This window comes from Aythya ferina (genome assembly GCF_964211825.1).
Source record: "Aythya ferina genome assembly, chromosome: 2".
Lineage (NCBI taxonomy): Eukaryota > Metazoa > Chordata > Aves > Anseriformes > Anatidae > Aythya > Aythya ferina.
This window is the reverse complement of record NC_140297.1, coordinates 57,849,863-57,877,330: the sequence shown is the minus strand read 5'-3', so window position 1 is coordinate 57,877,330 and position 27,468 is coordinate 57,849,863. Positions and strand designations below refer to the sequence as shown.

Here is a 27,468-nt window from a genome sequence, read left to right as displayed (position 1 = left end):
ACCTGGCATTGAATCCCTCAAAAAGATTATTATACAAACGGATCAGAATGCATTTGAAGCAGGTGCTGGAAATTTCTAAATCTCTCTTTTTTTTTTCTTTCTTTCTTTTTTTTTTTTTAACAGAATATTGACAAGAATAGAGCACAGCTGCAGTTGCTCAGGGTTTGACATAACTACTGCTATAGCAGAGCAAAATGAGGCCTTGAAAGAGGATGTGAAAATTTTAACATACAGATTAAGAAACAGATGAAGGTGAAAATCAAAAACTTGAGCAGAAGATCACAGAATTGAAAGCTGATGCACACTGTAGCATCTGATGCCCTGACTAAAAAAGCTGAGAAATACTGTGACACATCAAAGAAGCAGGTGGGTAATTTGGTAGCTACTGGAGAGCATGTGGAAGATGGAAAGTTCATAGAGGCTGCTACAAGATAGAAGTGGTAGAATATAAAGGCATTCACCTGGGAAATAAATGTTTGTCAAGAGATATCTCCTTAGGTAGTGAGCCAGACCTCCTGCCATTATTCTCCTGCTTACTCTGGTAAAATCAGAGAGGGAAAAAAGGTTTTATTTAGAGGAGGAACAGTACTGTCACTGACAAAAAGCCACAGAGTGTGTCCTTGTCTGTTTCATAAAGTGCAGAGAAAAGCAGAATTTCTAACTTGGTCAGAGCGCCGGATTACAGATAATCCTGATTTTAAAATAATCTATCAATAGCCTCTCTTGCATTCTCTAATGTAGGAATCAGTCTGAAGCACATCAGAATGGACATCCCTTACATACCCTGAAATAGTACCAGCTCCTGATAAATGATGGGGAAAACTGTAATATATTCTCCTCAGCAATGCCAGAAAAGGACCTTGGGATGCTGCTGAGTGATGTGGAGAATGATTGTCAGAGGGGAGGCAACGTATGCAATTCTGCCTGATCTCTCTCCAGACATGGTGAGAAACACACACTTTTTAAACCTTGTTCTCAGGTTTTTGTCTCAGTATGTCCTAGTTGGATCAAATATAAAATAAAATGTTTAAAGATATTCAGAGAATGCAAAGGAAATGTAACTTGTCATCAAAGAAATAAATACCCCAGAAGTCACTCTGCATGGAGGGGGGAAAGAAAAAGCAAGTTCCTGTAATACTTTGTTATTTATTAAGCAATTTATTACTTTAATTCTTGGTAACTGGATCGGTAATTATTTATTGATTTATTAAGACAGTTTTGGAAAGTACAAAAATGTTTCTTGGGAGTCTAAAAATGGGATTTTAAAAATTAGAAACCAGTCAATGTATTTTACCTGATTAAATCTTTTCAATTTCCACAGGGAAAAAACCTTATTCTCCGTATTCTCTCTTAAAGCAAGAAAGTTTTTTATTTTTCAAGGTGAAGTAGTTTCAGTAATTTCTGGGTCCTCTGAGGAAGAAAATCAGGTAACAGATGGAAAAATACTTGCATGCAACTACATTTAAAGTTAAGATCAGAAAGGAAATAAAATGGCCTCCCCACACCTAGCCTTCATTGCCTAATAAAAAGTAAGGAGAATCCATCTGCCACAAACTGCAGGCTGAGCCAGGCTCGGCATAGGTGTTCGCAAGTCAAAAGAAATAGGAAATGAAATTAGCGAATGAAATGTCATTGCAGCGACACAGATGTGTATGAAATGTCTGACCGCCAGCCAGACACAGCAGTTCTGTGGGCTTCAAGCAGGAGAGCTAGGGCTGCTAAGTACCTCCTGGAGTTTCAGCATAATGTGATGGATTATGCAGTTTGTGTCTACGTCTATCAGCATACGTACGCTTGATGCTAGTTGACCAAAGTGTGAGTATTAATGCAGAACGTGCTCAGAAACAGATGATGACAGCTGTTGTATCATGTTTTTAAGGCTCAGTAGATGCATGCAGAAGTAATCACGTCCCCTATCAGCCCATCCTACTGCAGCTCTTAAGTCCATCCACCAGCTGAGCCAGAGAAGTATTAGACTTTGATCTCCTCTAAATCTGCTCCAGGCATGACAGAACAGCACCCTCCCTCCTCACTACCCTGAAGCAATGGTAACTTAATCTGGAAGTCTTCTTCAGGATGACAAATGTTGACTGAATATAGCAGTGGGATCTGGCAATGGAATAATTTGTAAGTAATTGGGAGCATCAGAACATGTCTAATAATGTGCAGTTTTGCAGATTATGTATAATGTGAAAACCTGACAAACTTCAAGTTGCCATGACAGCTTTGTCACAAAAACTGTGTATACTTTCATATGGAAATGGTGACAGAAGTAATGTGTGATTTTTAAGTAATCGGTAGATGAGATGGTACTGGGGGCAGGGAGGGGCTTTGGCATCCCAGAAGGGAAAATGTTACCAAATGGGGGGAAAGAGAGATTTGGGATGCTGGGGAGAAATGTGAACTTAGGGATGTTGGCCTGGGTCCCCTGCAGGCAAGAGGGAGTGATGGGAGGAGAAGCAGAGAGGAGGACCCAGTAGCAGAGGTTACTGATGGACATTAATAGTTCTCAGCAGGAGGACAGAGAAAAAGACTTAAAAGCTGTTCAGAATGTGAGTGGCAAGACATGCAGTTAAGAAGTATAAAAATAGCACTTCGAGCATTGTGTGCCAAGCCAATACATGACAAACAAGTTCCTGCGTATTACACAGCATCCTACTTGGTACTGAGGTTACGAGCAGGATGTAGAGAAACCCAGGGTGCGGATGGGGAGAGGGGAAGTACTTGGGTTCATAAAACACAAGATGAGGGAACAAGGGTAAATAATAAATGTGAACTGATGGAGGGGAAAAGGAGTCCTAAGGGGTCCACTCTGCCTGGGAGGAGAGTGGGCTCAAGAGAACAGGACTCCTCACCATGGGTGGGGCAGTGATGGGTTGTCTGCATGTTTGCAGAAACCATCAGGGGTGTTTCCAGTGCTAAGGTGGCTGGTGGGGTCAGGATGAATCCTGGGCTGCAAAGGTTGAAAAAAGTACGTACTGGCTGCCTCTAGGGTAGACAGCATCCAGTGTGTGGCGCAAGCCCACTGACATGACTGGTGGGTGTTTTATTTAGCAATCAAATAAGTAGCACAAGCAGGAGACACTTGCTCACCAGTCCCAAACACTCAGCTGTTGATCTTTTGCTATTGCAGCTCTGGAAGCTGCAGGTCAGCAGAACTGAGTCCTACTTCCTCTCCAATAAAGCGTGACGAGTTAATGAGCAGGTAGCTAACGGAGCTGATAGCCTAAGGAGTCCACGTGTCCAAAGACAGACAGATCTGCTAGGAAATTCTGCTTGGTTGGAGTTACCCCATGCACGATTAGAGTACCCACGGTGCACAGGAATTTAGTGAGCTTTCTCTAATAAAATTAGTTTGTAATAGTGCTGATCATTTTTGTGTGCAAAGCTAAAGACTTAGAAAGAGACCTGAAGAAATATATAGAAAGCACAGATCTCAAGTCACTGGAAAGGATTTATAAGTTCCAAAATACTGAGAATTGTTATGACAGCTTGTTGGGTAGTTTATGAAGAAACATAAATGAATGTTAGCCAAGTTTCAGAAGACTGATGGATATATAGTAGACTACAGGGCAAGGTTGCAGAAAAGGTAGAAAATGCAGGATGGAAAGAGACACTTTGAAAGTCAGCTGAAATTGATGTGAACTAGCAAACAATCTTAGTAACAACAACAACAACAGAGTGCTAATAGGGAAATTAAAGATTAGCACACACATTTAAAGAAAGTAAATATTGCTAATACAAGAAATGGCTGGGGAGTCCAAGAGGTATTGATTTCATAGGGAAGAGAAAGGTATTGTACTGCTGCTGTTGGCTCAGGCTTGCAGGTTACTTTACATAATCAGCTGAAATGTTACCTGTAACTCATTTATGTGGTGAACTTTATTCCAAAAACTGTCCTTTCCTGCTCTTGAAATAGCAACCTACAGCCTTGCCAAGGCATAGTGTACTTTCTAAGGACAATTTCCTCCTAGTTTTTCCTTCAGTTGCAGTTGGCTGTTTCAGTTCCAAAGACCAGTGTGCTGGTATCTGCTTATTATCACTCATCACGCTCCTGTCCTGTGTCTGTAATGTCTACCCCTAACTACCCAAAATCTTAGTCCATTATGGAAGTTCTACAGAAAACATAGCTGGGACAATTTTTGGAGATTAAAAGGAACCCTTTCCCAGGTGAGGTTGGAGAGAAATTTCCTTAGAGAAGCTTTATGACTCAGCCTTGGGTCTCATCCATGCTGTCTGTCTTGCATGCTGTTAACCATGTTCCAGCGGAGGCCATGCTTCAGGATAACCTCTTTGCTCCTCTGGGACAAGAAGGAACTGCCAGGCATTTCCTTCATCCACTAATCAATAAAAAATCTGACTGGTGCTCAATAAGGTTCATTTATATACTAGCAGCTTCCAGTGCAGGAACTTGGACAAATGTAACAGACCAGGGTGTCTTTCACCCTGGGAGGATGGATTTATCCGTTCTTCTTTATTTGTTCTATATCTGTCCTGAGAAAGAAACAAAGAGCAGCCTAAATTTTATATATAGTGTTATTTGTGTGAAGACTCTCTCTGGAGTCTTGGAGTGGCTTACCAGATGGAGGCACGGCAGAGATTCATATTGTGATGCTTATTTATTAATCCAGCTTTTTCTGAGACAGAGGGAAAATATGTTGTTGTAGGAAACCTTTCCCCCTTCCCCGGAATGGAAAAAGGATGACATCTGGACATGTCCTATTCAGCTGTGCTTGGGATGCATATTTTCCCCAGACAAGGATTTCTGAATCTCGTGACATTCTGGTTGCTTAGAAGTAGCTCTGGTAGCCAGTTTCTTTTTCCCACAGAAAGCAGTTTGGACAAAGCAACGGTTTTGTTGCACGTTGGTGCCCTGTTTGTTTCCTGGTCTCAAGAAACTTCTGTTGTTATGTATCTACCCAGAATACATACAAAAACACAAAAGAGCCAAAATTTACCAGGAGCAAGTTTTCCTTGATGGATAATAACAGGATGTTGTTTGACTCTGTTGTTGACTCTCACTTCAAAGACAGGTTTTGAAGTGTTAGGAGGAAGGTTTAGACAGGCCAAAGATTCAGATTATGATGTTTATTTCTTAATGCCTGTTTTCCTGACAGGAATTAAAAGTGAGCCTTGGCGGAAACGTCACTATTGACTCTCCCTTCCACTCATCAGTCCCCATAAAAGATATAAAAATGTCCTCTTTGGCTCTTTTCCCCAGGCAGACATCACTCCTTCTGACTAATATTCTGCATCAGTGAGGTTTAAAATAAACCAGAGGGGCAAAGGCCTGGAGTCAGGGGAGAATGGAAGAGTAGGGGATAGGGAACAACAGACTCAACAGAGAGGCTGCGCTTATGGGAAAGATTAGATTAATGACAGACCTGGAAAAAAAAAAAAAAAGGATATTTTGCTCCCCTTGGGGCCTAATTTACCAGCTTGGTACCCCTGTAGAAAGATCCTGGTAAATGATTAATTGGCAGCAGGGTAACCAGCAGTTCCCACAGAGCACAAACCCTGGACTAAGGAGAGCGCCAGTGGCTTGATGTCTCTGAGCAAAGATAAGCCTAGTTTACCAGCTCCCGCAGCTCCTGGCCTGTGGAAGTGTGTCGTTTTGGCATTTGATGCTAAGAGAACTGGCAGGGCTGGGGGAACACAGAAATGCCCTTTAGTCATGATTTCTTCCCGCTTCCTTGTGCTGTGCCTCCTCTGTTGAGACTATGAGACAGCATGGCCCGGGATCTCATCTAAGCTCTGCAAGAATACAGATCCTGATGCATAAACCCAGTAACAAACCGATGTTGTGTTTGGCAGATCACACGTGATGAGTTAGCTTGTAGCAGCAGAAAGGTCCTGCAGTGCAGGAACCCAGCAGGCTCCATCTCTCTGCAACTTGTAGTTGAGATTAATGAAAATCTTTTCGTGAATGCTAAAAGCTCTGGGGCCAGATCCAGCCAGCTAGTTGTTGGGCAATTCTTTAATTTTTACACACAGTGCAGACTATACCTTGGATTCACGCTGACTTCAAAAACAATGCTTTTGCCCCAGTTTGATTATTCTTTTCCATTTTATTTTCCCAGGGGAAGGGAAGCAGGGATGGAGGCACAGAAACTACACAATGCATGAAAACCAGTAGCTGCTTCTTCCTGACATATGCAAGGTTTTACAGATGCACTTTTTTTCTCTTGAAGTGCTCAGTAGCTGAGTCTCAGAAGTGGGGAGAAAACATTTGTTGAAAAGCCAATTGTGCAAAGAAGTGCTTATGTATTTCCCTGCCATCAGGTATATTAATGCTATATTTCGAAGTGCAGCTAATTGCTTTGAAATCAGCAATGTTCCTGCCCACATCTCTTGCATTGCCTCCTTTGCCCCCTTTTCTCTCTGCTGCGTTTTGGTACTTACTGATCCATCATGCTATGGAGAAGAAGCAGTGTGTTTGGAAGAAAAGATGCCTTTGATTTCCCAGCCTGGCTTGTCATGCCTGCAGGTCAGTGCCTGCTCTCTTGAAGGAAGGAAAACAGGAAGGATAGTGTTACTGAGACATCCCAGCAAAGGCCAAAATCACTCTTTAATCTCATTGGCACGTGGCAACGTAGGAAATGACTAAGTAGAGAACACGAAGTCTTTTGATTTCCCTTGCGTGTGTAGGCTATGGTAGACTCTTGACTGCGGAATTGAACAATTGAATTTTCACATTACTGGTCATTTGTTTTCTAGGGTTTGTTTTTGAGGGTTGCTGAATGGGGTTTGCTATGTTTCTGTGTTAAATGACTGAAACAAGCAAGTCTCCTAAATCCCAGCAAGTAGAGCTTCTTGCCTCTGAGGGTAATCTACATCTATATACTCCAGAGATAGCAACACCAATGTGGCTTGTGTATGGTGTATGGGTTACCTTGGGTGCTCCTCCAAAGCAGTGAAAAGGGAGTTAGGAATGACAGAACAGCTGACGTGGTTTTGCAGGGTTTGAGGCTGGATTTAACGTAAGATGGTAAAATCAGTCTAACAAATCAAGTCCCTGTTTGTCCTAGTCTTGCATACAAATGTAGGCCTGTTTCCCCATGTCCCACCAATTCAGAACATTACACTGGATGTCAGGAAGACGCATACATGGTCCATAGACATCTCTGTGCCTCAGGAGGTGCCAGGCAGAGTAGGGCTGATCTCAGCGGCTGTTTCTCTGTGTTCTTCTGTGAGAAAAAGGCCAAGCCATAAACTCTCAGCTGAGTAGAGCATTATTCGGACAATTTCATTCTCTCAGCTCTCAGTTGCAGTTATTCAGCGCTGTGCAGACAAACAACATACCTTAGAGGAAGGAAAGACACACGTCTTTCAGGCAAATCAGGAATGATACAGGATGAAAGAACAGATCTGGTGAGTTCATCTCTGAAAAACATGTAAAGAGATCTCTGCTGAGACCAGGGCTGGTTCAAAGAAAAGTGGGATCATATGGCCTGGCTCTGCATCAGGTCTCCTGAGGACACTGTGCCACAGCCACGAGCAGGCAGGGAAAACTGGTTGATCCGCCAGCCAGAAGAACACCTGATAGTCCAGAGCAGACCATAAATACAAATGCCACAGCTCAAGGATGCGGTGAGAAAAAGCCAAGAGCATACTGATTGTTCTTCCTCCTTCCGTGCCATGCAGCATATCATTAAAAGCTGCTTATTCTACAGTAGAGTGTTATTATGCTGTGGATGTGCATCATCCTGAAAACTAAGGACAATGACAAACAGCATCCGTATAGAAATAATTGGCTTTCCAAGGGGGAACAATATCTTTCTTGTGCCTATGTAAAGCAAGGCAGATTTTGACTAAAAGCCTGGCATTCTTTCATGCTTAGCAGGCTGCAATTCTCTTGGAATAATTTTCCCTTCCTTTCTCGGGTATGAATATAAATGACATTTCTTGCTTCAGGGCATTTGGACAGGCTCCATATAGATTCAACATGTAAATTCGTTGTAAACGATATGTCCGCCAAAGCTCATGTGTGGATGTTGCTCTTGATTGCATCTGGCTTTCCTCTCCCTCATGTTAGGAGAGGTGACAGAGGAGCATGTGCCCTGTGGCAAGCCAAGGAGCATGCTGCAGAACAGGCTGGCAATTCACAGGGTAGCAGTCCTACAAACTTCCAGTGACCTCTAACAGCAACCACAAAAGAAGAGGTTGAACTTGGAGCATTCCTTATTTTTTGGTCATATTTTTGGAAATAACTAACGCCTTTAGACCTAAAAGTAGGAAAGCTGATGGAATTAGAACTTGATTTATGGTGTAATCTGATCATTCTTGCCAGGGGGAAAAAAAAAATAAAATACTAACTCATCATGTCAATATTAGCTGTATAAAATAGGGTACTTTTCTCCTACAGCTGCTTTGGAAGACAATTATCTTCCTCACTTTCACAATTGCTTTCCCTACCTAAGCTGTCATTTGGATTCTTTGATGTGACAGCAAAATAAAAATATTCTAGTACACTAAATTGTTGTAGAGCATGACTGTATGTGTAAGACAGCATGTAATTGAACAGCCTCTGAATGCCCCCTGTCTTCATTTAAAACTTTCTGCTAGTTGGAGATGTCATGATTGGCCTGGTAATTGCCCAAAGTCAAATGCAAGTTGTTCTGCAAGCAGCAGAGCTAACGAAGCCTGGTTTGTTAAGTTTTTTTTTTTTTTTTTTTTTTTTGTTTTTTTGTTTTTGTTTTTGTTTTTGTTTTTATTTTCTGTACTTGTTTGTCCCCTAATTTCCTTTTCTGCATGGAAATCCCATTGTAAAATGCCTCCTGCAGGAGATACTAAATGTGCTGTGATCTGCAGTCTCCCTCGAGCTATCCGTCTCTCCACAAAACTTGTCGGAGTCCAGATAGGTTGGAAACTATTTCTTCTCCTTTTCTAATGTGGTTGAAATGGGTCAGTGGCCTACACAACTACTGGGGATGCCAGGAGCCACTAAACTGGGGCTAATCCCCAGATGAGCACATTCCTCATTTACTTCATCAAATTAACACTACCGTTGGTGAAAATTGCCAGCCTGGCACTAGCTGAGGTGAAATGCGTTTCAGCAAAGAGCTGGCTATGTTCTGACACATTCACTGATGAGCGGGGAGAGAAGCTTCCTCGGCTCTCCTTGTCGTGGTAGAAGGCTGGGAGAACACGTGGGCCTCTTGAGGGAGGTTGCCACTTAGTTCTACTCTGATTCAATGGTTTTGCCAGCACGGCACAGCCTGTGCCGTTTCACATGAAAAGCCACACAAGCCAAGATGTTTTGGTGGATTAGGGTCCCAAGATTGGAAGCAACCACCAGAGGGGGAAAAAGGTCCTGGGGTGCTAAAGCCCCAGTATCATGGTCCTTGGACTTGTCCCAGGGCTGTTGTAACTTTCCTGCTCTTTTGAAAATAACAAGATTGGTTATCTGTGGCCCAAATAGCTATTTAGGTTTTCATTCATAACAGCAAAGATGGCATACTAATTAGCTCTTCTTTTTTTTTTTTTTTTTCTTTTCTTTTTTTTTTTTTTTTTTTCTTTTTTAATACAGAATGAAGACTGTGTGCAGTCTTAAAGAGATTAAAGTTACTCACAGTTTTTAGCAGATGTGAAATTTCGGTATTAAGGTCAGAGTCTTAAATTAATCTGAAAACATGAGCAATATGTTAATTTAGGAAAAAAATACCAACTGGCTGAAAGTAACAAAAATAAGATGGAAAATAAAACCTAAAATAACAAGTTTTTTTTTTTTTTTTTTTTTTTTTAAGGTTGTCTTAGGGAAGACACACCAGAATCTGTTATTGTGGAGAAGTGTAGATGGCTGCCCTCTCATTTCCTTTGGTGTAAATTAACAAGTTACTTGGAGACACAGTGCAGCTATCAATGCAAAGGCCTGTGATGGGTCTGCTGGGTCCTTTTTGTGGCCTCAGGCTTGAGAAATACCTGCAGGTTTTGGAGCAGGAGAAAGTGACTGTGGTAGTATATGTAGAGAAAGTATGTGGTAGTACAGTATTTTATTTCCAGCAAAGGCTTCAGTGAGAAAATGCAGAGGACAGGAAAACTGACAGACAAAGAGGCTGTCATTCGGTATCACCACACTGTAGGAAATAAATGCATTTGGCTTATTTAAGGGTAAAAAAAAAAAAGAAAAAAAAAAAAAGCACAAAACAGTACAGAACAAGTGGTCAGCACACCAAGGTAACAGGAAAATGTTTTCTCATAGGAATAGGGAAGTCCTTCTCCTTGGTATGGCAAGTGCAGCAGTGTTCTTATTCTGGTAATGGGTCTTGGGATCTGTCTGTAAACTAGGTGGCTGAGGTTTAAAATCTCAGCCTGGCACCTGGCTGCAGCAAAGGGGAAAGGAATCTGGACACTTTGGCTATACACCCCCGATACCAAGTGAGCTCATTTGGGAATAAATCCCGAGCCCTCCTGGCAGCCAGGAGCCAGCCACGCAACCCCGCTGTTGGTGGCCGTGCCTGGCTGTGCTGCTGCTCCTGGGGCAAGGAGGCTGTGGAGGAGGAGATGAAAGCACGGCATGGTGCTGGGGGGAATGGGCAATATAAGATGTTCATACAAGGGAAAACATTGGGTTAAGTCTGGCTTCTGTCAGGCATCAAAGCCCTGCAGTAGGAGAGGTCTTTGTTTAACCTTTCCCTTGGGCAAGTGAGCTCTGAGTCACATATATAACAGATAAACCATGGGATTATGTACTGTGTAAGTCTGCCAGCTAAAATCCTTAGTGCTGCCCTGCAACAGAGAGCTCCAAAGACAGAAATGAAAAAAGAAGCGGTAGATGCAGTAATCAGTACCCTGAAGTGTGTATGGAAGATTTACAGAAATCGATAAAGTATTTAGGGTGTATTGTGTTGGTGAGGGGCTATTATGTTTACAAACAAATGGAAACTTTTGTGTTGTGGAAATTACTTTTCACCAAGACTTTTTTTTTTTTTTTTTTTTTTTTTTTAAATGTGGAGGATCTGAGCTTCTGTTAGCTTGAACAACAGGACACCCAAGCCAAGTATCTCATTTATCAGCTCTTCACACACTAGACTGTTCCCTAAAATCTTTAAAGGTAAGTTTAGGAACACATGGCTAAACTCTGAGAATTCAGCCATTTAGTTCAGCATTTCAAAATATTCGTGCTGAAATCCACTTGGCCTGTTGGTGTCCTTGAAGGTAGCTGGGGAAGTAACAGGAATGTACTTTCAGACTTCAAGTTCCCCTCCCCGCTTTTTTTTTAAATGTATTTATGAACAAGAAAGCATGAGCACTCTCCTCCTGGAAGTCTGAAGTAATCATTTTGAATTTGAGTTTCCTCTACACAAAGGAAAAACAATCCTAGGAAAATATATCACATTTATTTTGGTGAAAGGCAGCATAAAAACTATGTGTCATCTGCAGAGGCTCTGGTAAAGGACTGAAATCTCCAAATCAAGGAACTTCAGTTCTTTTCTCTTGCATTTACATGGCTCTTATAAGCCACCACAGTGAAGCAAACCACAGTGCCTTGCAATATCATGTTCTCATCTTGTGGGCTTGTTGCCAAGCATTGCTCACATCGACTTCACTGCAGATGACGTGTTCAGGATGCTTATTGTGCCAGGGCCTTATTTTTGGTCTCACACATATACTACCTAGCTATTGCATTCATCACCATCTTCTCAAATACAACACACTTTAAAGATTTTATTTTGTCCCCTAAAATAAAAGTGGTGGTGTTAGACTTGGGCTAGACCTGTGCCAGCAAAGTGGGCTCTATGTTGCTTTGGCATTGGCAGCCTATTTGACCATGTGCCTCTGTGCAAACACATTAAATGTGGTGAGATTGAGCCTTAGTAAAGGCAGGGAAAACCTTGCTAATGGCAAACAGCATGAGGGAAACGATACAGGCTATTCGGCTTATGTCTGATAAGATGGCAATGATAAATAAATAGTGCTCCTTGCTTGTGCTATTGAGACCTTAGCAGAACTCATAATGCTGCTGCTTTACAATGCAACAACAACTGAACCATGTTCGTAAGTTGAACATATATATTCAAGATATACGTATATCTTAAAAGGTTTTGACCCTCCATTCTGCTTTCTTCTCTCTTACCCATTTTCTTTGATTTTCACTCTATTTTTGTCTCTCAATACTTTGCAGCTACTTTCTTTTTTGTGTGTCGTCTACCATAAACAGCAGAACAGATTTAATCAATGTTCTTCTTCTCTTCCTCTGTTTTATATATTATAAATTTCAATCATATTTCACTTAGTACTCCCATTACAGACTTACAATAGAAAGCAGTAAGCTTCTCAAACAACGGGGAAAGCACTGTTCAGAGTCCATGACCATCCTACATGACTGTGCTGGAGATGCGTGCTATGTTCTCTGAAGCTGTTTTATATCCTAACAGTCTTGTGTGCTTGCAGCGTGCTATTTTGAAACAATTCCAGGCTCTTCCATGCAGACACAAGTGCTATAAAACAGCAGCAAAAAATATTTTTCTACCATTTAGATATGACCAAAGATTATAAATAATGGTGGGTTTATGTCCCAAAGTATAAATCCAGATCTTAGCCATTCAAATGCTTTGGTTCAGCTACTTGAAAATAGATTCTAATTATAGTAGCCTGGAATTTAACAAAAAAAGATTTCCTTCTGTGTATGCTTTAATTCAAGCTGTGGACTTAGATGCACTTTTTCATTAATTATGAAAGTTCTGTAAGATTCTTCTCCGCCTTATGCTCTGCTTAGTACAGCACACCTAATTAACAGCCAATCGCAGGGCGAAAGCAAGCTCCCTTGTGCACAAGTTCATCTGGAGGCAGAGTCTGATCTGCTACATTTTTATTCTGTTGACAAGAGAATCACCACCAGCCAGCTCTGCTCTTGCATCACAGACTGCGTTTGTTATGCTGGCAGCCAAAGGAAACATTTTAGGTGTAAATGGAGATGTTTAACTAAGAAACTGCTAACATAATAAATATGGAACTTTGTGTCACCACTTATGCAATTATTTATCGGAAGATGTTTGTTCCTTATGGTTCCCAAGAGACAACAGTACGTTTTGTCTTAAACAGTCTAGCTAGAAACCCTACAAAAAAGATCTTCCAGGTATTTGGGACTGATTGATTGGCATTGGTTCTGCAGAAGTCAAAGCTGGTACCAGCAGGGTGGGTGAGCAGAGTCAGGCAGCTGCTGAGACCTTTTAAAAGTTTACCTTGCATCACATTATCTCCAACAACATGGTCAATTACAGTTAAAGACTGTTTTGTATCAGGTGAAGCCTAAACCTGGATCTTTCTATCTTTCTCTCTTTCTCTCTCTCTCTTTTTTTTTTTTTTTCCTGCTAAAATTCCTTGGGGAAAAAAAAATAAAAAATTGCATTTTCCTTCAGGTGTTTCTCAATAACGCCCAGAATATTTTTTTTTTCCATAATTTTACCAGGCACTGAAGCGAGACTGACAGACCTGTCATTACCAGGGTCTTCTTTATTGCCCTTCTTGAAAGTTGGAACAAGTTTTGCCAGCTTTCAGTCAGCTGGTACCTTTCCAGATTCCCAACACCTTTGAGAAATAGTTGTCTCATGATGACATCAACCACCTCTGAGTACCCTGGTTTGAATTCCATCATGCCCCATAGTCTTATATGTACCCAGGTAGCACAGCAAATCTTGCACAAGTTTAGGGTTGGCTGGGAGTTTATTACTACTGCAGTCATGGTCCTCCAACTGAAGATCCTACAACCACCCAACCATTGTAACACCCCAGCCATGGGCCTCTTCCCACCAGTTTTGTCTTATGCCAATGATGTTGCAGCTCTGGGACTGAGGCAAGGCTTCTGGCACCTCTTTCTTTGTTCCTCATGCTGTGTGCATTTGTGTAGAAATATTTCAAATGTGCTTCATGGCACCCAGCACCTTGTGGAGCACACTGAAGAATCTCACCAGGGCTCACTCAGATATTGGGTGCCGTCCCATAGCTTACCACCAGCAGGCCTGATTTTATCCCTTTCCCTGAACTCTTGCTTCCACATACAATGTCATCAGTGTAGAAACGGATGCTTTACTCCACCTGATTTTATTGAGCAAAACAAGATGATTTCTTTCTTTTTTTTCTTTTTTCTTTTTTTTTTTTTTTTAAAAAAAAGGAAAACATTGCCTAAAAGGTTGAAATGCTTATGATTATCCCACTAGGCATAGTGTAATAATAATATTGCTTACCTGAAATACTTTTCATTTTAACACAAGCAAAACGCCTGTCAAATCCTTTGTGGTGTCTTATACAAACACTTATGAAAATGTCAATAAAAAGACAGTGTGAAGAGGGTAGGGAAATTCTCGTGTAGTGTCGGTAGGGCTTGTATTACAAGTGGGGAAGCAGGAAGGATGCGAGGTAAGGTGGTAATGCTAGATACCTGGAGTTGCTGGTATCTACTGGTTAAATGTGATGAGACTGTGGGTGATGGATGAAGTGCTGTGTGAATAGGTTTGGTGTGCAGAGGTAAGAAACCCCTGCTATGGATGACGCAGGAGGAGCTGCTAGTCGTGCTTGGACTGGAAGAAAAATGTCTTCACAAGCTAAAGACATCTCTTCCTCAAGAACAGTGAGTTTTTAGGGGATTGATGTACTCTTTTTACATGCCTGCTAAAGATTTTAATGCAGCAGCTGAAGATTAGTGTCACAAGTAACATTAAACAAGAATTAGTCGCGACAAGCTTACAAAACTGCCTGCTGCTAGCCTGGTGATGGTTTTGAAGGACGATAACATTCAGGTTTGGGGCAAAAATGATTGGAGTTGGAAAAAGGAGCTCACCAGTAGGAGGTGGGGAGACAGCCCTGGCTGAACGCCTCCACCCGCAGAAAGCTCCAGTGCTGGAACATCACTGGCTTTATGAAGACCTCTGCAAGAGACTTTAGGGAAAAAAAGAAAAAAAAGTGGTGGAGGGGGCCAATATAGGTCAGGATATTCTGTGGGATCCAAACATGTTGGACAGGGGAACATTTAAAAGAAAAATGCTGAGCTGTATTTAGTACAGTCACATACTGATGAACTCATTTGTGAATTCCTCAAAACCTAGGTCTGTGGTGTGTGTACTGCAAAAGCCTGGCAAGGAGCACATAGCAGGGTAAATTGTAAAAGCAGAGCATAATTTCACCTGTGGAATTTACAAAAAGGACCACACTGAATGCAGGCACTCCAAGGACTGATGGCAGCATAAGGAGCTGTGGGTGGAATAAAGTCTCCGTAAATCTCAGCTGAAATGAATCAATACCTTGTTCCTAAATTTATTCACTTGCAAAACTTTTAGGTTGTGGAGAGCTTATGAAACTATGCTCACTTTATGTCTTAGTAGTGAGTACTGGAGCTGGAGCTAAATTTATTTCTAAGAATTAATGTATAAGAAGGATAGTTGCAGGGCGAGCAATTATCGTACAGCATAATCATTGCATTTGCTGTGTATCTAAGAATAATGAATTAAATGGGACATTTATAAAACTAAGAAGGAGGCTCTGCATTCTGCTCCACCTCAGAAAAATGTAAAGAAGGTGTAGATAAAAAAAGAAAATAGGGTTTTTGAAGAAGCGTGCTGCTGTCACAGGGAAGAATAAGAAATCGTACTGAGTTGTGGTTATTGGATATTCTCTCTGGCCTGAGTGCATACACATTATAAAACACTCTCTCCTGTAAAAGTAGCTGAAGTAGTATCAGTTATGAGTTGCCAGAACAGCTGCTTTTGGAAGAAGGTCTGCAGTATACTTCTGAGGTATTAGAGACACTAGTATGGCAGGAGATATTTAAATTGGCCTCAAGAAGGATGACAAAGTCCTTTGTACAGGCTCTGAGAAGGGTATTATGCAGAAGTGGTAGTGAATCCATCAGTCCCAGACTGCTCCAGTGAGGAGATGCTTATACAGTGCTAAAGGGTAAAGGGTTTGATTTACTGCAAGTAGGCTTAGCAAAGAGCTCAAGGTGAAAATGGCAAATGAAAAAAAAAAAAAAAAAAAAAAAAAAAAAAGAGCCCCACAGTGTGGAACTCCCTTGGTTTCTCTGCATAGAGCAGATAGTGAAGATACATGACAGAAAGGGAGGAGAGAGGTAGTTAGTATGAATGGTAGCATAGATACTGGGATGGGCGACACATTTAGCAGCGGAGCAAAGCAGAGATAAGAAAAGTGGTTTAATAATTGCCTGCAGATAAAGCCAAAAATTAGTTATAGAATATGCACCCTGACATTAATGAGAAATGGTTACGAGGTTTCATAAGCTGCAAGGGGGAACCAGGAGGTGGTATTGAAAAGTAATAACCATGGAGAGATGAGGAGCCACGTCTGCGATGATCACAGGAGGCAGGAAGCAGGCTCATGTTTATCATGCTCCCTGGTGCAGCTCCACAGATTTCTACGCTCAGAGCAGGCATGCTGGGCTAGCAGAGCTCCAGCTGCCAATAAATTCCCTCTGCCCTGCTAGGGAAGGCCTTGTAACATCTGTGGAAGTGCAGGCAGGTTACAGGCGAGGAGTTTGGACGGGGCCATACAGCCAGCCCATCCACAGGGCAATGCAGTGCAGGAAGGTATATGTCTGGGTCTGGACTGAGGGCTGCTGCCGTTCTCCAAAAGCTGCAGCTGTGTTCATAAAATGTGGGTGGAAGCAGAGTCTGTACGAATGTATGGAGCCTACCTTTCACTTTAGTGCAGAATTAGATGAAGATAATGATTACTGGGAATAATGGCCTCAATAAAGAAGCAGCAACAAGTGACAGAGAGCAGGTTCTTCTCTGACCAGGTACCCCACGGTTCTTCTGTAAGGCAAGTCCTTGGGGTTTTGCACACAGGAATGATTTTTTTTTTTTTTTTTTTTTTTTTTTTTTTTTTTTTTCTGAGAGAGGACCATCAGCAAATGCTGTGTTAAGCCCAGGATTGCTTGTTCTGCCTTTGCACTTGGGCAGCAGCCTTTCTGCTAGACGAATGATTTGCAGAGCTACTTTGTGGATTGGATTTGTGAGGATGAGCTGGGTTAAAAAAACAGCTGAGAGGAAAAAGAAAGTTATTTTTAACCCGGATCAGTTCATTATTCATGCTTAACAGGGCAGCTTTACAGAGTTAGAAAGGTATAAGTGGGAGGCGAGCACATTGCAGGGTAGGGCACGGTCTCAGCCACCTCAGGTTGGGGCTGCGGGGTGGGGTTTTGAGCTCAGCTGCTGAAAACTGTGCAAGTCTCACTCTGTGTGGTGTTTTTATTTTTGCAATTTTGGAAGTTTAACTGTTAAAGGCTGCTGCTTTGAGGACTGCCGTATGGAGGGGGTAGCAGAGGAGACCAGGTTAGGATGAGAAAATGGGGGGCACCTTTGGCCTTCTGCACTCTGACCCTGGACTTGAGGCTTAGAGAGAAAAAAAACAAAAAGTAAAAGAAAAACCCTGGCATTTAAATAATTAATAACCCCATCCCTTTGTAATTACTGGTGTCACAGCTGTGCTTGATTAACCCAATATTTCTTTGTAGAGTGGGGCAAGTGAGCATGCATCAGAGACAGTACCCATCTCAGAAGGGAAGAGAAACCCACATGAACGCTAGCACGGATGCAGTAAGTAAGGCAAGTGAGGCTCAGTGGGACAAAGGCTGGCCATCCATCCATTGTGGATGCCTAGCGTAGTAGCTGGGGAACAAGCCCAGATTTCTGAAGCCTCAGCACAGTGCCTGAAGTACATAAATTGCTTTCTCTTCTTCTTTTCTTGTTGTCTTTTATCCCGGGAGGTTACTGAACCGAGAGCCTGCCTTTTCATAATGAGGCCGGAGAACACTGGAATTATCTCCGAGCATCAGTTAATAAATAGCAGGATAAAAGGTGAAGAGCTGGCTGGGCATGATGCGCAGTGGCTCTTGCCATCGGATCTGCAGAGCGCAGCAGCCTGCTCCTGTGCGGGGTGCTGGCAGGGGGAGATGAGAGCCAGGGCAGGAGGGTGCACCTCGCCCCAGTTCTGGCAGCTTGGCCGTGCGCCTTGTGCAATTAAACTAAATTGCCTGATTCTGTTACCTTTTCCCCCCTCGGAAAGCAAGAATCCAGATTGCTGTCAGGCTACGTCTGCTAATGAGTCTGAGCCACGCGGTGGCATGTTTAGTTTACCCTCTGCTGTGGTGCAGAAGAGTGGAATTAGAGCTGGTGGGCCACATCAGTGGGGAAAACAAAATCTCACAACCTGCTCTACGAGAAAGCCATCGACTTCACATTAATGGCTGTAGTGAGCAGTTACACAGTTAGCACTGACCATCTCAGCAGGACGTAGGAACAATGGAAACAAAAGTGTTATTTACTTTGTGTTCATGTTATCAGAGAAACACAGAATGGTTAAGGTTGGGAGGGAGCTCTGGAGGTCATCTGGTCCTTCCCCCTGCTCAGGCAGGGCCACCTAGAGCAGGCTGCCCAGGGCAATGTCCAGGAGGCTTTTGAAGATCCCCAAGGAAGGAGACTCCACAGCTTCACTGGGCAACCTGTGGCCGTGCTCCGTCACACACAGCACAGAAATGCTGCCTGGTGTTTAGGCAGAACCTCTTGGGTTGCAGTCTGTGCCCTCTGCCTCTTGTCCTGCGTCACTGAGCACCACTGAGAAGCACCTGGCTCTGTCCTCTCTGCACCCTTCCTTCAGGTATTTGTAGACATTGGTGAGATTCCCCCTCAGCCTCCTCTTCTCCAGGCTGAACTGTCCCAGCCCTCAACTTGTTGTGCTGCCTATCAGCAAGGTTGCCCAACACTGGGAAGCTGTTTTTAACTGCTTGTAGCAATTCTTAACCACTTGGACTATAATTTTCCACACCAGGTACCTGACTCAGCCTAAGGAGTTGTGGAAAAATTCCAAGCGTTCTGGTTTGAAGGCTTTTATTGAGGTGCTACCTAAAGAATAGGCATTATTTTGTCCACGGTGAAGTTCTAGCATGTTTCTAATACTTTGAAGTGGGGAGGTGGCATTTGCTGTCCCCATGGTGATCCACCAAGATCTGTCAGTACTATAAACCTATAGAAAAATATAAAAAAAACCTTCACTGAGCACCATCCTCCTCCTCCCAACTCTGGCACAACTGAATGTCATGCTCCAAAAACCGAGCAAATAATTATGTGCTGTTTATTTGCTGAGTCTGTGGTTCTGTTTTCAGAACGAAGCTTGCAGATTTCTGTGTTTCCACGTGTGTTTGTGTGGTGAAAGTGGGCCCAGCTTGTTTGTCTCAATGCTTAAAGTAGAAGGAGGTAATTTTTCGAATGAGGACTGCAGGATTTGGCCTTTAGCATAAAACAAACATCTGTCCTTAACTCACAGCTGCATTTATTTTTGATGGCCTTGGGACATGAAGCTAAAAATGGGAAGTACCTTTCTCTCCTTCAGGAAAAGACTGCAATTAGTCAAAGGTAATTGTTTCTATAGAACATCACGTGTCCAGGTATTCTTCCAGTTGCAGCCTTGTGACTTTAGCAATACAGATAAAATCTCATGTTTTCATCTGTTTGGATCAAGGAACCTAGAAACAGTGACAGTCTGTTTATTTTAATGGTTGCTGAACCTCTATTAAAAGGTATTATGCATGGTGTTTGATTTTTCTGCCTTTACATCTTCGCATCCCCATGGTTACTGTTTGATTAAACTTTGATCAAAGAAAAGACAAATTATGTTGTTTGTCATTTAACCCTGTGTGGAAAGGGCTCTGTGGGTAAGAAAATAAATCCTATTTCATACAGGGACAAAATCTGAAATTCTTTATCAAGTAAAATTCCTACTTAATGAAAAAAAAAAAAAATAGGTAGCTTATTAGAATATGCAGTATACCTTCCTTTTCTTTTCCTTTTTTTTTTTTCCTACTACATCTTTTTTCCTGATATAAACTTGTCACTCCTTGTTTTTCATCTATTGACTACAACTGCCTGCTTGAAAAAGAAAGAACACTTTAAAGTTAAAAAACACCCTATATTCAATGTTAGTGACATTGGGCAATCGATGCTTGATTAGAAAATCAATGCCGCTTCCTTTCCATTCTTCGAAAATGTTTGGCTATTTGCATCTGTTCAGGCGGAACATCAGAGATAGATGGGACAGATTGGTTACGTCCTTATTATCCTGACTGACTTCACTGTATTGCCAGAAAGAAGAGAAGGGACCCCAAAAAATGGCACAGGATGTGGGTAGCCCTGAGCTCTTCACATTTCTGTTTAAGACAATAAGAGGAATCTCTTATTGGACCAATTCATAAATGTTTAGCTGGATTTAAGCATCAGCAACATATTCTTTCCTGATGCATGCTCAGGTTCAGGGGGCATTTCTTGTGAGGCGTGTTTGAGCAGCCATGCTTCTGCCTGGTATTGCCAAGCTCGTGGTCAGGAAGAACCAGCTGGAGAACTTGCCTTCTGACGGGATTTGTTTGGGTGTTTGACCATGACTTTAGCATCATGCCTTATGGTGCAGCACAGCTGGCTGTCCTCTGCAGTGAGACAAGGGGGTCAGGATCATACCAGCCTGATCCTTGGTGCATTGGACCAAGGAGTGTGAGAGGCATTGCAGTGTAGTTTAACGGGCCAACATGGCTTGAAGCAGACTGTAAGGCAAAGCGTGGGAGTTCTGACAGGTCTGTTTTTAGGAACCTGTGATATTCATCACTGTGCTTGCACTGGCAAGAGCAGAGGAAACTCCTGTGAAAGCAAGGAGTGTGGGACCCCACCGCAGTGAGTGCTGTAAGCCTGGGACTGTGCCAGGTTCGGTGGAAATGAGGGATTTTCATCTGTTTCACAGTGCTTGAAGTGGTTGGGGAAAAAAAATAATGTATTTTGTTTAAACCAGGAGCTGTCCATCAGAAAAAGGAGAGAGATGCAATTCTAATACTGTGACGAAATTAGTCACAACCAGGGGGATTGCTTTAAGTATAAAACAGTCTTGGGATAGGCATCACAAGCACTTAGGGAAAAGTCCTGCAATGCGGAAAATGGGACAGAGAGACAGAAAGTAGAGCTTTACTTAGACTGAGGCAGCTAACAAACTCTATAGCAAGCTGGCTAGCAAATGAGCCCTTGGAGCTGCGAAATGTGCAGGAGTCTTGGATATTGGTGCATAGATTAATCTGATAATACTAAGAGACCGAGAAATTAACTACCGAGTCATCTTCAATGGGTAAAAGTGACTGGGGGGGTTTGCATCCATTTAAAAAGTAGGGAATTGCACTTGAACTGTAGACCTGTGTCATATGAACAAGAAGGTATGATAGCCAAGTAGTTATCTGGACTTCATTATAACTGAAAAACAAGTGAGATAAGAACATGTTTGGGAGAACACAGTTTGGGGTAAGTTATGATAGCTCCCTCCCTACTTACAGAAGTCAGGAAACAAATGCCTTATTCACTTTTACATAACAAGCCGAGGTTCATTAATCACCCGCTCTGACAATAGCAAGAGACAAAAACATCTTGAAGCTGTCTCAGATGAATTATAATTGAAATTTGCCATGAATTCAAACAGAAGTGCCTAAGACTATTGTGAAGAAATGTTGAACAGATAGGAAGGTGTCATGACATCCATGTGGATAGATGACCCTCCTCCTTCGGCTTTTGACACTGTCTCCCACAGCATTCTCCTCAAGAAACCGGCTGCTCTTGGCTTGGACTGGCGCACGCTTCGTTGGGTTAGAAACTGGCTGGATAGCCGGGCCCAAAGAGTCGTGGTAAATGGAGCCAAGTCCAGTTGGAGGACAGTCACTAGTGGCGTCCCCCAGGGCTTGGTGCTGGGGCCGGTCCTCTTTAATATCTTCATCGATGATCTGGACGAGGGCATTGAGTGCACCCTCAGTAAGTTTGCAGATGACACCAAGTTAGGTGCGCATGTCGATCTGCTTGAGGGTAGGAAGGCTCTGCAGGAGGATCTGGATAGGCTGCACCGATGGGCTGAGGTCAACTGCATGAAGTTCAACAAGGCCAAGTGCCGGGTCGTGCACCTGGGGCACAATAACCCCAAACAGAGCTACAGGCTGGGAGAGGAATGGTTGGAGAGCTGCCAGGCAGAGAAGGACCTGGGAGTGATGGTGGACAGTCGGCTGAATATGAGCCAGCAGTGTGCTCAGGTGGCCAAGAAGGCCAACGGCATCCTGGCTTGTATCAGGAACAGTGTGGCCAGCAGGGCTAGGGAGGTGATCGTCCCCCTGTACTCAGCTCTGGTGAGGCCGCACCTCAAGTACTGTGTTCAGTTTTGGGCCCCTCGCTACAAGAAGGACATGGAGGTGCTTGAGCGGGTGCAGAGAAGGGCGACGAAGCTGGTGAGGGGCCTGGAGAACAAGTCCTACGAGGAGCGGCTGAGGGAGCTGGGCTTGTTCAGCCTGGAGAAAAGGAGGGTCAGGGGCGACCTTATCGCTCTCTATAGGTACCTTAAGGGAGGCTGTAGCGAGGTGGGGGTTGGCCTGTTCTCCCACATGCCTGGTGACAGGACGAGGGGGAATGGGCTTAAGTTGAGCCAGGGGAGTTTTAGGTTAGATGTTAGGAAGAACTTCTTTACTGAAAGGGTTGTGAGGCACTGGAACAGGCTGCCCAGGGAAGTGGTGGAGTCACCATCCCTGGAAGTCTTCAAAAGACGTTTAGATGTAGAGCGTAGGGATATGGTTTAGTGGGGACTGCTAGCGTTAGGTCAGAGGTTGGACTCAATGATCTTGAGGTCTCTTCCAACCTAGAAATTCTGTGATTCTGTGATTCCTCCTTTGCTCCTCTGCCCTGCTTGGCTGTGGAGTGTCACTCATAGCAATGGAGTGTCACTACAGGTTGAAAGACAATATTAACTGCTTAAGGATTAACTTGTGGGGTGACTCAAAACCCTAATCGGGCAGGAATTGAACCTTCCAGCACTTTTAAACCGCTATATTTCTACCAGGTGGGAAACAGCGTCCAGTTGTCCAGATACTGAATTCCTGTCTTCATGCACCAAGATGCAGGGTGGTAGGGAGAAGAAGAACACAGAAGCCTTTGAAAGGGGGAAAACTCTGCCAAGAAGCAGGTTTAGGCTAATTCCTGAATACAAATTGAAGCAAATGAAACTTCATAATGCTCTGCTAAGGACAGAAATGGGTCAAACCAGCTCTGTCATTTATGCATCCACAGAAATAAGCAGAGTTGTGAACTGAAAACCATTAAGAAATGGCCACAGTAGCTCTTCTTACAAGTCCTAAACACAGAGCATACAATTAGGTGCCATTACGGTTGATATGGAGGATTTGCCAAAGCTCCAGGAAGGGCCATTCTCCCTAAATGTGTAAAGCACATTACTTACATCATACAATTCAAATCATTGGTTATTCTCACCCCAAATCAAATCCCCTTGAGGTACGCATCAGAATTCCCCATCCTTCTGCATTACCCACCAAGTGCACCCAGGTCCTTGAGCAAAAGCAATTCCACAGATGGGTTTGCCTTTGCCTGAGGCAGGAATAACTGCAACGGGATCTCCAGGGAAATAGTCACAGCACCAGGCCTGAGTCCAAGAACTGTTTGGACAACACTCTCAGATGTATGGTCTGATTTTTGGGTGGTCCTGGGAGGCAGGAGCTGGACAGGAGCCTTGTGTGTTCCTTCCAACTCAAGATATTCTATGATTCTACTCTACAGTGACTTTCCTAACAAGCAAACATTGAGTAATGACTTTGCACAGGGTGTTTTAATTACTAATTTTTCTTTGGTTTTCAACAGAATTTGATTACTGGAAATGTGGTTTTGGTAAATTTATGGTGAAATTTATGTCCAGAGACATGCACAGAGCTTGTTAAACTTCTTTTCCAGGCCAAAACAAAAGTATAAATCAAGACTCTTTATGCAGCAGAAACTTGAGGGGCTGGGAAAATATAGGCTTTAGGCTAAAAGTAGAATAACCTGAAGCTGCTCGAGGCTGAGGATGGGTGGCTGCAGGTGAATGTGTTGGAGCATGAAGCACGAGGAAGGCATGACCTTTAGGGAGAGCAGACTCAGTGTTGCTGCAGTGATAATCAGTTACTACTCAGATTACTCTACAGGCAGCAATCTCTTCTACTTATGCTCAGGAAGCAGTCTTTGTGTACAGCACTGTAATAAGATGAGACTATATGGAGAATTCATCTGCTTGGTTTCATGCAGAAACTTCATCCTTCAGGGAACATCCCTGTAAGGCCCTGAATGGCTAACCACATTCAGGTGAAAAGAGACATCAGTGTTTTTTCATGTATACCTAGACAGTAAAACCATCTCTCTTTGATGACTTTGTTTCCTTGTTAGAGATGAATATTTAACAAGCACAGCGAATACTGTGTGTGGACACTGGGACAAACAGGAATTTTCCCTGAGGTGCACTCATGGGGTTTCTGCATCTTTTCCCTTGAATAATTTGTGTCCCTTGCAAAGACAGGACTACTGCAGGAAATGAATGAATTTTGAAGGTTCACCAGAGCACTGAGCATCTTTCTAATTACTTCACTGCATACAGAATAATTACAGAAAAATAAGGATGAAAGCCCTAGCGAGGCAGAGAGGCCCTTGAGAAATGCCACCAGGCCAAACACCACGGCCATCTCCTCCTTTTTTTCTTATTGACTCTCCTTTCATCTCAGCATTAAGTGCCCTCTTCCTTTAAAGAGCATTTTATCCTAACCCACTCTCCTAATTCTCAAAGCTGCTTGGACTTGTTTATTTTTTGTTGACTGCCTGTAACAGAAGGCTTTAATGCTTCGTTCCTTGTAACCGAGAGCGCTTCATTGAATCTGCTTGCATTGCTGCAAGCAGGTAGGCAATGGTCATCTGGCCCCAAAATGCTAACCTGGCTTCTTCAGCCAGAAGCAAAATAGACTCCACGGGTGAGGGGAGTAAGAAAAGGTGAAGGAGGAAATGTAAATAAGACACGGTCTGCAGGGGAGAGCTCCTATCTTGTAGCAGTAAACACAAGTGGGAAGAATTCTGCTTCATTTATCTGCAGATTGAGGAAACTTTTTGATATTCTTCTTCCCTGGCAGAAAATGACAGCGCACAAAGCAATCATGTTATTAATTCAGATGAATAGCAGAACACATCCCTGTGTTATATAATTATTTCATTAAAGTGAAGGATCAGTTTAAAACTTCATTAAAATCTAACCAGTAGAAAATAATATGATTCCACTGACATTTGATTTAATTAAAATCTGTAAGTTAGGAATATTAAAATGTGTATGAGCTCTTGAAGGTCTTTGAAAGCAGCATCACCCGGTACCTTGCTCCTGCATGCACCCTGCTTCTTGGACAGCTGCAGGTAGCACATGGGCACGAGGCCTTCTTGGGGTCCCGAGGAAAGCTCAGTGACACCAGCAGTAAAGGTGGCATGCATGCAGTCATTCAAAACATACTTGAATTAGTCAAGCAGGGCTCCGCATTATCAGAATAAGTATTATTTGTTCAATTCAGTCTCGAGAGTCTAAGAACCAAATTGATTCTATGAACTGTGAGAAACAATGGCTGTGAGCCAAAGCCCACTGAAACCAAGAAAAAGATCCCCTGCTGGCTTCAATAGCTTGCTGGATCTCACCCAAAGCGAGTAAATGACATTTTTCTAAAGTGAGTTTCTTTTTCCTGTGGCAGCTTCGCACAATATTTTCTATTGTGGCTACCTTCTTTTGTACACTGCTGTTCTTGTACATGCAATTTCAGACTCTTATTGTTCCCAATACTTTATAATTTTGCGTTGTCAGGATAGTTTTCTCTGTGGTTTCATAGGGTGAATTGACCTAGTTAAAATTAAAGGTTGCCAGCATAAATTAGATTAGGTTGGTCTAGTGATCTGAAAAAGCACTTTAACATGCCGCGTTTGTCTTTATTTCTATGAGTAAGAATGGGTGGATGAAAAGACAGCTATTAGAGCTACTTGGTTTACACCGTTAAAATTACAGGTCTGATAGTATCCTATTAGGATGCAACCAGACAAAGTGATTGGTTATTTCGATTAGAAACACAATAATTTCACTGTTTTATTTTCAGCTATAATATTTCACATGCCATTTGAAATGCATGTGAATCAAGTTAGTAATAAAGGAGTACCATTTACTGACAGCAAGCATATCTCTGCATTCTTAAGACCATCTACATTGTAAACCATAAGGTCTGAGATAGAGAGTATCTTATGGCAAAGTTTTTTTTTTTTTTTTTTTTTTTTTTTTCTTTCAGAAGGTGGATCTCTTTCTCTCCAAATGTCAGCACGGGTTCTCTCATTCATGAAGTGTGAATACCGCTGACTGGGACGGACTACGCATGTTACCAGCCTCACCTACCAAACAAATATCTCAAGTTTTACTCTTTGTACCCACAGTGTTAATACGTTGAGGATGAGCTGCAATGATGTCTGGCTCAGTGTTTTTATCCTTCCCCTCAAACCTGTTTTTTTTTTTTTTTTTCAGTAAAAAGTTAGACTACCATCTCCTTTATGAAGGATATTTTCTCCTGTCAGTCCTATTGTTCATGTAAATACCACTCACCACCACTAAAAAGGGAGAAGAGGATAATGGATATTCATCCTGAACGGAGTCCAGAAGCACTTCACCTTGGGAAATGCATCACTCTTTGCAAGCAGAATCCCTGCAAGCATCGAAGAGAACTCTATTAATAGTAATAAATAGATAATAATTAGTAAATAATTGATGCTGACATTGCCACTTACTGCTGTGTATAGCTCTGCTGTGTGCAGAGCAAACTGAATGGTAAGCTTCACTGGGAAAAGCTTCAGTGCTTTTTGGCTTCTTGATACCTGGCTGTCTGTCACTCCACTGTCTAATGCGTGGATGTCTGATGGAGCTGTAGGATACCAACACGTCTATATGTAGAAGCAATTCTCTGCAACTCTGTCTGTATCAGAGCATAACTCTCCCTTCTCAAGCAGATTTTTAACACAGCTGCATTGCAAAGTGGCTCTCCTTTGGATCTATTGTTCAGTGTCCGCCATCCCCAGAAAACATTCTTGTTTTAAATCTGTTTTTGGTTCTTTTGTATGCTTTGCTGTTTGCTGCTAAGAATTCAGTCTGTCTGCTAAAAAAATACACCTTGGAATGCTTCTTGGATCAACTGCACGATAGTTTTATTATTTTGGAGGGGCTATGGCTGCAACTATATGTTCTTAAAGATATTGGGACACTTCAAATCTGCTGTTTTCTTCCTTTCTTGTGCATAGTCAGTTGCTGTTTTGGAACGAGAGGAGGTAGAAAGAGATGGGATGATTGAGGCTGGAGAGACTTGGGGTGACAAACAGGGAAACATTTTTCTCTGTTTCTTTTCTCTTGAAGGATCTGATGTTTATACCATTCCTGAGTGGCTTTCAGTTTCTCCTCCTCCATGGGGTCTGCACCTTCTTAGGTTTCTACCTCAAATGCTCCACCACTTTATGCTTCTGGGAGGTCTGAATGCCATGCAGCCCCTGCTATCAGACAGAAGCACTGATGAGATACCTGCCCATCATAGCACAGACCATTGGTTAACAGTGGTTGCTACAGAGGGCCATGTTAGCTTAC

The 27,468-nt window shown here is 42.6% G+C and overlaps 1 long non-coding RNA gene across 1 annotated transcript; it reads left to right on the top strand.

The window, feature by feature from the left end:
* The first annotated feature begins 129 nt into the window (after positions 1–129).
* Positions 130–27,261, top strand: LOC311431326. The gene is made up of 3 exons (XR_014689346.1): positions 130–366; positions 742–944; positions 26,365–27,261. It is a non-coding gene; the product is annotated as an uncharacterized lncRNA (long non-coding RNA).
* Positions 27,262–27,468: the final 207 nt, after the last annotated feature.